A 12188-nucleotide genomic window follows, 5' to 3' on the forward strand; every position below is an offset into this window, starting at 1 on the left:
CGACCAGTGACCCCCCCTCGCACTATCCTACACACGCTAGGGACCATTTACAATTATACCTAGCCAAATAACCTACAAACCTCTACGTCTTTGGAGTGTGGGAGGAAACCTGAGACCCCGGAAAAAACCCACACAGATCACGGGGAGAACAGTCAAGCTCTGTACAGACAAGCACCCGTATTCAGGATTGAACCTGGGTCTCTGGTGCTGTAAGGCAGCAACTCTACCGCTGCGCCACCATGCTGCCCTTTAGACTGTTAGAAGAGATCAGTGTGATGAGAGATAGACACAAAATGCTGGAGTGACTCAGCTGGTCAAGCAGCATCTCCCAAACATTTTCTCCAGAGAGGCTGCGTGACCCGCTGAGTTACTCCAGCATTTTGTGTTTATCTTCAGCATCTGTAGTTCCTTCCTACACAGTGTGATGAGGGAGCTGATCTCAGGCTTGCACAAGGCTGAACCTCCATCACCGCCTGGCTGCTGATTTGCAGTGACGGTAAACATAAGCCTGCAGGATTGCAGTGTTTCATTGAAGGCAGTGTGTGGCAGCTATCAGTCCGGTTCAGGGTCTTGACTGCAGCAGCAGAGATTAGCTGACGTGCCTGGTGGGCATGGCTGATTCATTAGTTGCCACCCTGCCACTCCATCTTGTTCAGCCCATGAGCACGGCGGCGCACTCGCCACTTAACCCTTCCACACCCAGAGTGCAGAAGTCATGCAAAACTAAGCACGTCACTTAACTTACGCATGAAGCTCTCAGGGAAGATGGTCAAGAACCCGTCTGAAGAAGGGTCCCGACCCGAAACGTCACCCATCCTTTTTCTCCAGAGATACTGCCTGACCCGCTTAGCTACTCTAGCATTTTGTGTCTATCTACAGTCAACAACTCGTCAGAGGAAGAGGTTCTAAGGAGTGACTGGATGGAGGAAAGGGAGGCTTGGGAAAGGAGCTTCTGAGCCAGAAACTTTGAACAGTCAAGCTCCAAAGAGGGGTGATCAGACGCCCACAGGGGAAGGCTGGAGATTTCAGGCAGATACAAGATGATATTCCTTCAGGGGCATGGACAAGGCCTGCAATTTCTTGCTGTTGCTAATTCCAGAACTGTGGGACCTCCGAGGCCGGTGAAGAGCCATGTTGCTACGTCTTGATGCGGGCAGTGCTATTGGTTGATGCATCAATTGCTTTATTCTCCCCCAACGCGAAGGCGGACAGACTCCTCATACAGCATATTAACAGGCCCTTTGGCCCATCTAGTCCATGCCAACCAAGTACCCATCAAAGCAAGTCCCATTTGTCCATGATTGACCCATATCCTTATAATGTTTCTGTGCATTGTGAATGGCTCAATTGTAATCATGTATTGTCTTTCCAGTGACTGGTTACCACGCAACAAAAGCTTTTCACTGAACTTCGGTACACATAAAAATAAACAAAATTAAATATCCATCTAAACCTTCCCAATCTAGGTCCAAACGTCTTTTAAATGCTGCTATTGCACCTGCCTCAACCACTTTGTCTGGCATATTGTTCCATATAGGTACCAACCTATATTGGTGGTGTTTCCTGACTGCACTCCGCAGTTTGCTTTCTGATTCCAATGCTGTGATAACAGCGAGGAAAAAAACTGTTGAAAGTGATTTGTTCGTTGTTTCACCAGATAGAAAAGTGTAAGAGCCCGTGGCACATGGTCCTAGGACAGGCACCTGTTAGATTATGCTACTTCAAGTAAGAGGCTGCAAGAGTGTCTAGATCACCACGTGTGTGGCACCCTGTCCTACATGGAATGTTTTCTGCGCAAAAACTCCTTTCACCATAAGTGAATCAGGCAGTGGTCTCCATGGAATGTCCTGCAGGGAAAAAGAGATGGGTTGTATGGGATAGCTTTCCGGACAGCCTGTCAAAGTTATTTGGCAAATGCCTCATCGCAAGAACGCTGAAGCAATCACCAAGACCCCGGCTTGGGAAGAAGGGTCCTTCTCATTAGATCCTTCATTAGTTCTAGGAGCAGAATTAGGACATTCAGCCCATCAAGTCTACTACACCATTCAATCATGGCTGAACTATCTTTCCCTCTCAACCTTCGTCTCCTGCCTTCTCCCCATAACCCCTGACCCCCGTACTAATCAAGAATCTGTCGATCTCATCATGCTCACCTGGAATCTCAATCCTCGACCCCTTGCATAGTGCTGTTGATATGGCTGGATTGGAATCACTCATTGGAATCAAGGGAAGAACAGTTTGACTGGCAGCTGAAGGCCAAAGTCTATCAGAAAGTTTAAGACCTAAGAACATGTGGAGTATGGAAGGAGTACAGGAGGTCCAGCAACTCGTTGATTACCATGGCATGAACAGATTCCTCAGTAGTGTCAAGGTCATCTCTGCCCCAATTCCCACTGCACTGCGAGCCAGGAATGGAGATAGATGCCAGAATTCTTACAAAATTCTTAAGGGGTTGGACGGCTAGATGCAGGAAGATTGTTCCCGATGTTGGGGAAGTCCAGAACAAGGGGTCACAGTTTAAGGATAAGAGGGAAATCTTTTAGGACCGAGATGAGAAAATCATTTTTTACACAGAGAGTGGTGAATCTGTGGAATTCTCTGCCACAGAAGGTAGTTGAGGCCAGTTCATTGGCTATATTTAAGAGGGAGTTAGATGTGGCCCTTGTGGCTAAAGGGATCAGGGAGTATGGAGAGAAGGCAGGGATGGGATACTGAGTTGGATGATCAGCCATGATCATATCGAATGGCGGTGCAGGCTCAAAAGGCCGAATGGCCTACTCCTGCACCTATTTTCTATGTTTCTATGATAGAGAAGTCAACAGCTCCCGGAAGGAATACTTAAAATAATTACCTTGACTGTGACACGGTCACAGAGTCATGCAGCACAGAAGCAAGCCCTTTGGCCCAACTTGTCCATGCTGACCAAGGTACCCTATCTAAGCTTCCCCACTTGCCCACATTTGACCCATATCCTTCTAAACATCTCCAACCCATGTACTTATCAAAATGTCTTTTAAATATTGTTATTGTACCTGTATTCCATAGCATACCGTCCATTCTAGTATTGCCACCACTGACCAACAAGAAGTCAGATTGGCCACACGCCAACTGAAAACCTCTTTGAGAATCTCTTGAGATTCTGGCTGGTGGAGCCACAAGAACCCACACACATCCTTATGGGTAGGTTTATGTACATGCAAATATCAATGGGTACATGTGTGTGGGGCATTGTTTGTGTGTGAGTGTGTTTGTGTGTGTGGAAGAGATTATGGAGTTGTGTGAGTGCATGCATCCATACATGTGTGCAAATGCTTATGTTGTGTGTGTGTGTGTGTGTGTGTTTATGTGGTGTGTGTGTGTGTGTGTTTATGTGGTGTGTGTGCGTGTGTGTGGTGAGGTGTGTTGGAGAGGATGTGAGAAGACGTGTGTCTTTGTTTATTTCAAGAGGTCCTTCAGCTGTCATTCTGCAGATTCACAATCTGAAATCTCCATTCATGCCGGCATTTCCTGTGTCTAGTTTATTTTAAAAAATGAGCTGTTTCTGCAGCAGCTGCACTAGTTCCACCCTTCCACCACCTCGGTGATGTAAACAACAGCCGATGTAGAGGATAAGGTTTCCATGCATCGACTAGCTGGCTCACCCCCTCTACAACATGTGACTGTTTACCAGGAACACACTGCCTCTACGTCAAACCTGTTTTCCTCCTCTACCGTCAGTAAGGTCAAAGGTCGTTGTTTCAAAGGAGCAGGGCTGGGTCAAGGGGTGGGGAGTTGAAGGGACTTTCCGTGAGTAATGTTTCCAACTCACGCCTTCTCTTTAGAACTGGTGTAATCGGATCTGGCAGCTCTCTGTGTTGGTGCTTACGGTGCCTAGGAGAAACGCCTGACACTCGGCCTGAGAGATGGAGCCTCTGGCCCTGCTACACTCAATGGATGGGGCTATCCCGCAGCTCAGGCAGCATCTGTGGGAAGCAAAACAGATACAGCCTGACCTGCTCAATATTGGAGCATTTTCTGCGTTTGTTTCTGATTCTCAGTATCTGTAGGTTTTTGGAGTATCAATAGATGAGGTCTCCAGCCCAATCCAGTCAACCTACAATACAATACAATTACAATTCAATTTATTGTCATTTGGACCCCTTGAGGTCCAAACGAAATGTCGTTTCTGCAGCCATACATTACAAACAAATAGACCCAAGACACAACATAATTTACATAAACATCCATCACATTGCTGTGATGGAAGGCCAAAAAAACTTATCTCTCCACTGCACTCTCCCCCCCGATGTCAGAGTCAAAGTCAAAGCCCCCGGCGGGCGATGGCGATTGTCCCGTGGCCATTAAAGCCACGCCGGGTGATGCAAGGCCGCACACCGGGTCTTGGTGTTAGAGCCCCCGGCGGGCGCTCGCAGTCCCGCAGCCATTCCAAGCCGCGCGGGGCGGTGCTGTAAGGCCCCGCTCAGGTGCTCTTCAACCTGCCCTCCTATTCTGTCAGGCATTAGGGACGCTAACCCTTATTGCCATGTTCCTGGAGAGTTTGACTCTCAAACAGACAGCCTATGTTTCCATTTTCAAATGTGTTTCATAACCAGTAAAAAAAAACTGGGATTAACAGAAAAAACAATCCCATTGTTTTCAAATCTTTTCCTCCAGGAATCCCAACAATCACAATAAAGCATGAGGTTTCTTGGAATGGGATAATTATTGTGCCCACCTGTGCACCTGAGGAAAAGGGTGTGAGAGATCAGACCTGGCACAAAAGTCACGGTCGCCCAGCCAGCAGTGATCTCTGCCGTCCTGTACGCTTTGGAGATATGGACTGCCAGGAGTAGGAGTTTCCAGGTACTGGGAAGTCATCTCCAATACTGTCTCTACAAAATCCTCCAAATTTACAGGTCAACAAACCCACTTTACATTCCTCCCTCAGGTCAACGCACCCTGAGCTAATGCCCCAATAATACGGCACGGTGGCGCAGCGGTTGAGTTGCTGCCTTACAGCGCTAGAGACCCGGGTTCGATCCTGACGACAGGTGCTGTCTGTAAGGAGTTTGTTCGTTCTCCCCGTAACTGCGTGAGTTTTCTCTGGGTGCTCCAGTTTCCTCCCACACTCCAAAGATGTATAGCTTTGTAGGTTAATTGGCTTTGGTAAAATTGCAAATTGTCCGTAGTGTGTAGGATAGTGTAGTGCACAGGGATCGCTGGTCAGCGTGGACTCGGTGGACTGAAGGTCCTGTTTCCGCTCTGTATCTCTAAGCTAAAGATTATACTTGATTGACTACATTGGCAGGACATGTTGATTGGCTTCCAGACACAAGACTCCCGAAACAGGCTCCCTTCCCAGCTTCATCATGATAAAAGATTCCAGGTGGTCAAAGGATATAGAATAATAGAGCCATACAGCACTGAAACAGGCCCTTCAGCCCAACTTGTCCATGCCAACCAAGTTACCGAACCGCTTACCTGCACTTGGCCCCTTTCCTTCTAAACTATTCCTATCCACATACCTGTCTGAGTATCTTTTAAATGTCGTAATTGCACCCAGTTCTACCACTTCCTCTGGCAGCTCGTTCCATATACTCATCACCCTCTGTGTGAAAATGTTGACCTTTAGGTCCCTCTTAAAACTTTCCGTCACCTTAAACCTATGCCTTCTAGTTTTAGACTGCCCTATCCTGGGGAAATGACTGTGGCTATTCACCTTATCTATGCCCCTCATTATTTTATAAACCTGTATAAGGTCACCCCTCAGCCTCCTGCGCTCCAGGGAATAAAGTCCCAGCATGTCCAGCCTCTGCTTACAATTCAAGCTGTCCAGTTCTTGATTTATGCCTCTTTAGCACCCTTTGATTGAAGGGTGTTGTTAAAGCCCCTTTGAACAGGCCCAGTAACATCCCTAGCAACCTCTTGGAATCCCTGACCAACGACCGCTCAAAGTAAAGAACTAGCATTTGGAGCAGCCCTGAGAACGTTGATCCCAAGCACTAAGAAAACAGGGAGGCCTGGTGTTAGCGGTGGACAGAGTGTCACCTCCCCATCTGTATTGTCATAACCTTGCCTCCATGCTGTATTAGGACTGCAATTCCTTTATCCATCCAATAAACACTCACTCATCCTTTTTCACCAAAGAATCCTCTGACACGCTGATTAGCACCTGCACTTTGTGTCTATCTGGGCATATACCAGCATCTGCAGTTCCTTTCTACACAATCTCTCACCATGGCAGAATTGGGAAGGGTGTGCCTGCTTCGGGAGACTGGTGTCGGGTGGACCTTCGGCCCAAGCACGAGGAGAACACAGAAGGCCAGTGTTAGTGTCAGACAGAGTGTATCCGTCCTGTCAGGCCCACACGTGGCAGCGACTAATGTCCCTTGTAAGTTTAATCAGAAATGAAACCGTCCTCCTGGCACCCAAAGGACCGCCTGATGGAGGAAGAGAGAGTTTCCAAATTGTTTCCCCACTCTATTTCCAAGCAATCACCTCAAGACGTCAGTCAGGATTTTCCAAATTTCATGACGATCTTTCCCTTCTCAAATTGTTTTGATTACCGAGCAAGGTGAACATTTATCCAGCTCGAACATGCCTTTCCGATAATCCCTGCACCGCACCCAAAACTCTCCAACGTCTCCACAAAGGAAAAATAAAATCCCAACAAGTACAATAACGTGCAAGGTTTCTTGGATTGGGCCAGGTGTGGGTCTCCTGGGCATTGCACAACGTTAGCAGTTAGAAACATAGAAACATAGAAAATAGGTGCAGGAGTAGTCCATTCGGCCCTTAGAGCCTGCACCGCCATTCAATATGATAATGGCTGATCATCCAACTCAGTATCCCGTACCTGTCTTCTCTCCATACCCCCTGATCCCTTTAGCCACAAGGGCCACATCTAACTCCCTCTTAAATATAGCCAATGAACTGGCCTCAACTACCTTCTGTGGCAGAGAATTCCAGAGATTCACCACTCTCTGTGTGAAAAATGTTTTTAGATAGATAGATCCTTTATTTGTCATTCAGACCTTACGGTCTGAACGAAATGTCGTTATCTGCAGCCATACATACAATAATACAATAATAAACAACAGAACAGACAGTAAACATAAATTAACATCCACCACAGTGAGTCCACCAAGCACCTCCTCACTGTGATGGAGGCAAAAATCTTAGGGCTGCAGTCTCTTCCCTCCTCTTCTCCCTCTGCGCTGAGGCGATACCCCACCGTGCGATGGTAAAATCAGTCCCGCGGCTCACCGAGCTCCGCGAACGGGCCGGTTCAAACACCGCGGCCCGGGGTGGTCGAAGCTGCCGCCCTCCAGTCCAGCGGACACAGCTGTTGACAACGTCGTCCACTGGCCCGCGGCCGAACCCCGGACTCAGGCCGCCGCCGCCAGAACGCCGTCTCAGCCACCGGTGCACCGTTCCAGCCCCGAGCCGGGTCACCCTCACGTGAGAGTCTCAGCCCAGCGCCAGGCCACCCCCACGGGAGCGCCGTTGCCCTCGAGCTGGGCCGCCCCGACGGGAGCGCCGTTACCCTCGAGCTGGGCCGCCCGGACGGGAGCGTCTCAACCCCGCACCAGGCTGCCTTCACGGGAGCGCCGTTCCAGCCTCGAGCTGGGCCGCCCTCATGGGAGCGAGCCCGGGGCGAGTCCTGAGGCTGCCTCCGGAGCCTCGAGGTCGCCAGCTCCATCATTAGGCCACAGCGCAGACGGAGGCAGAGAAGGGGGATACGACACAATAGTCGCATTTACCGAAGGGAGAGACAGCAAGCCCTGTTTCAACCCCCCACACACATAAACACAACCTAAAACTAAAAACTTAGCTAACCAAAACGAAAAAAACAACACAAAAAAGTAAAAACAAACGGAATGCAGGCGAGCCGCAGCCGTTCACCAGCGCCGCTACTTTCTCATCTCGGTCCTAAAAGACTTCCCCCTTATCCTTAAACTGTGACCTCTTGTTCTGGATTTCCCCAACATCAGGAACAATCTTCCTGCATCTAGCCTGTTCAACCCCTTAAGAATTTTGTAAGTTTCTATAAGATCCCTCCTCAATCTTCTAAATTCTAGCGAGTACAAGCCGAGTCTATCCAGTCGTTCTTCATATGAAAGTCCTGACATCCCAGGAATCAGTCTGGTGAACCTTCTCTGTACTCTGGAGTAACTTCTATGGAGTTACTGGCAAACTTATTCAGGTGAGCTCCCCACTGCTGACCCAAGAGTAAAACGGGTCCCGGCCCACAGTAAACCTTGCTGAACAAAGATCCATGATTCAACATCCCAAGATTCATCCAATCTCCACACTGCCACGCCTGGGTAGCTTAAAGCACAATGGTATGAATAGTGAAAGTCTTGGATAGAGTGGATGTGGAGAGGGTGTTTCCACTAGTGGGGGAGTCTAGGACCAGAGGCCATAGACTGAGAATGAAAGCGTACCTTTTGAAAGGAGATGGAGCAAATCAACTCCTACATCGACAAAAACCTGGACCCACTGCAGTTCGCATACCGCCACAACAGATCAACGGTGGATGCGATCTCGCTGGCCCTCCACTCCGCACTGGACCACTTGGACAACAAAAACTCATATGTCAGGCTGTTATTCATAGATTACAGCTCGGCATTTAACACAATCATCCCCTCCAAACTGGTTACCAAACTCGCAGAACTGGGTCTCTGCGCATCCCTCTGCAACTGGATCCTTGACTTCCTCGTCCACAGACCACAGTCTGTTCGTATTGGTGGAAATGTGTCAGCCTCAATAACAATCAGCACGGGAGCACCTCAAGGCTGCGTGCTCAGCCCCCTGCTGTACTCACTCTATACCCATGACTGCGTAGCGAACCACAGTGCGAACTCCATCATCAAGTTCGCTGACGACACCACTATTGTGGGGCGTATCACTGATGGGGATGAGTCAGAGTACAGAAGAGAGATCGAGCAACTGTCCATATGGTGCCAGCGCAATAACCTGGCCCTCAACACCAGCAAAACCAAGGAACTGATTGTGGACTTTGGAAGGAGTAGGAGGGGGACCCACAGCCCCATTTATATCAACGGGTCGATGGTTGAAAGGGTCAAGAGCTTCAAATTCCTGGGCGTGCACATCTCTGAAGATCTTTCCTGGTCCGAGAACACTAATGCAATCATCAAAAAAGCACATCAGCGCCTCTACTTCCTGAGAAGACTACGGAGAGTCGGATTGTCAAGGAAGACTCTCTCTAACTTCTACAGGTGCACAGTCGAGAGCATGCTGACCGGTTGTATCGTGGCTTGGTTCGGCAATTTGAGCGCCCTGGAAAGGAAAGGACTACAAAAAGTAGTAAACACTGCCCAGTCCATCATCGGCTCTGACCTTCCTTCCATCGAGGGGATTTATCGCAGTCGCTGCCTCAAAAAGGCTGGCAGTATCATCAAAGACCCACACCATCCTGGCCACACACTCATCTCCCTGCTACCTTCAGGTAGAAGGTACAGGAGCCTGAAGACTGCAACAACCAGGTTCAGGAATAGTTACTTCCCCTCAGCGATCAGGCTATTAAACCTGGCTCGGACAAAACTCTGATTTTTTACCAACCACTTTCTGTTATTTGCACTATCAGTTTATTTATTCATGTGTGTATAAATTTATAACATGGTATATGGACACATTTATCTGTTTTGTAGTAAATGCCTACTATTTTCTGTGTGCTTAAGCAAAGCAAGAATTTCATTGTCCTATACAGGGACACATGACAATAAACTCACTTGAACTTGAACTTGAACTTGAGATGAGAATGAATTTCATTAGTTAGAGGGTGGTGAACCTGTGGAATTCATTGTCACAGAAGGCTGTGGAGGCCAAGTCAATGGAAACGTTTAAGGTGGAGACTGACAGGTTCTTGATTAGTACGGATGTCAGGGGTTATGGGGCGAAGGCAGGAGAATGGGGTTGAGTGGGAAAGATAGTTCAGCCATGATTGAATGGCGGAGTAGGCTTGATGGACCAAATTGCCTAATTCTGCTTCTAGAACTTATTCTCCAATTTTAAGTAATACCCCCCTTTCCTGTGGTCTGCCATGCACATCCCTGAATGCACCCATTCTATGACTATCCTGCATCTCTCTCCACTCCATATCCCTCCACCTCCATCCCTCCCTCTGGCTTTATATTTCACTCCTCACTTTATCTGACCCGGACTCAATATCACAGCCATGGGTATTAATCCATTATTCACTTAGCAGGCTTTTATCTTCCACTACCTCACTTCCAGCTTTCTGCCCTCTATCACCATCAGTTTGAAGAAGGGCCTCGACCCGAAATGTCACTCATCCATGTTCTCCAGAAATAATCTCTGACCCGCTGAATTACTTCAGCACTTTGTTGAGGTGAGCACTTTATTAAAACAAGCATCTACAGTTTTGTGTATCCATTTTATTCCTCCACCTATTTGTCTTCTTTTCATCTCTGGTCTTTGTTACTTACTCCTCCCATTTGCTAATCAAACTGCCCCTCACTTGTACCATCCATTAGTTCCCTCTACTAACACTCTCCTCACCCTTAATAACTCCTTAACACCGTTAATAACAGGGTCTTGGTGAGACCGCACCTGGAGTATTGCGTACAGTTTTGGTCTCCTAATCTGAGGAAAGACATTCTTGCCATAGAGGGAGTACAGAGAAGGTTCACCAGACTGATTCCTGGGATGGCAGGACTTTCATATGAAGAAAGACTGGATAGACTCGGCTTGTACACGCTAGAATTCAGAAGATTGAGGGGGGATCTTATAGAAACTTACAAAATTCTTAAGGGGTTGGACAGGCTAGATGCAGGAAGATTATTCCCGATGTTGGGGAAGTCCAGAACTAGGGGTCACAGTTTAAGGATAAGAGGGAAATCTTTTAGGACCGAGATGAGAAAATCATTTTTTACACAGAGAGTGGTGAATCTGTGGAATTCTCTGCCACAGAAGGTAGTTGAGGCCAGTTCATTGGCTATATTTAAGAGGGAGTTAGATGTGGCCCTTGTGGCTAAAGGGATCAGGTGGTATGGAGAGAAGGCAGGGATGGGATACTGAGTTGGATGATCAGCCATGATCATATCGAATGGCGGTGCAGGCTCGAAGGACCGAATGTACTACTCCTGCACCTATTTTCTATGTTTCTCCTCGACTTCACCCACTTCCACAAAATCCAAGGCGTAGCTATGGGCACTCACATGGGTCCCAGCTATGCCTGCCTCTTTGTAGGGTACGTTGAACAATCCGTTCCAGGCGTACACTGGTCCTATCTGTAGACTCTATTGCCGTTATATTGACGACTGCATGGTGCTACCTCCTGCACCCATGCAAAATTCATGGACTTTATTAACCACCACCAATTTTCATCCTGCACTCAAATTCGCTTGAACCATAGCCGACATCTCCCTCTCCTTTCTTGGTCTCTCAGTTTCCATCACAGGAGATAGGCTACTGAATGACATCTCTTACAAACCCACTGACTCCCACAACTATCTTGACTACATTTCTTTGCACTCTGCTTCCTGCAAACACTTTATCCCCTACTCCCAATTCCTCCGTCTATGCCGCGTCTGTGCCCAAAAAGAGGTATTCCATACCAGGGCATCCAAGATGTCCTCATTCTTTAGGGAATGGCGGTTCCCCTCTTCCATCATAGATGAGGTCCTCACACGTGCCTCCTCATAACTCTGCAGTCTGGCTGGGTACATGCGGTCAGTGTGAGGATTGACCGGTGGGGCTGCGTGGACCAGCTGTAGCTGCTGGGGATATGCATGAACTGGTGTGGTGAGCTGCCAGGTGAGCAGCAATGTGAACTCTCCACTCCTCCGCCGAGACCGGCAGGTGAACTGCCGTACCCTTCAGTAAACTCTGTTAATTAACAGCCAGCAGCTCAGAAACGTCCTCTGTAGCCCGATTGCATAAATCAAATAACAGTACGTTAGTGATTAAACTCACTGACAGAAACCGGGACTCAGATCTGAGGCTTTGGCAGCTGCCTGCTGTAACAGTTGGGTGACTTATTTGTCCTGATAAATGAGATCTCTGCTGATAAAGAATAAGGCCTCCTTTCCCTTGACTCTTGTTAATGATTATCCGCTGACTAAGAGAGATTGAGCCGGCCATACGTATAATGTCGCCATTACAAGGGAGCACAGTTCCCTTATAGTAACAGCAACAAGATCTCCTTGGTACTTAAATGATAA

General features: G+C 48.1%; 1 long non-coding RNA gene across 1 annotated transcript in view; it reads right to left on the bottom strand.

Annotated features, from left to right (window-relative positions):
- The window catches only part of LOC116973574, a 34873-nt gene extending 23083 nt beyond the window's left edge, over nt 1-11790 (bottom strand). The window contains exon 1 of the long non-coding RNA XR_004412083.1: nt 11583-11790. This is a non-coding gene — a long non-coding RNA (uncharacterized LOC116973574). The remainder of the gene's footprint in view (nt 1-11582) is intronic.
- Nucleotides 11791-12188: the final 398 nt, after the last annotated feature.

Source organism: Amblyraja radiata, chromosome 5 (assembly GCF_010909765.2).
Source record: "Amblyraja radiata isolate CabotCenter1 chromosome 5, sAmbRad1.1.pri, whole genome shotgun sequence".
Lineage (NCBI taxonomy): Eukaryota > Metazoa > Chordata > Chondrichthyes > Rajiformes > Rajidae > Amblyraja > Amblyraja radiata.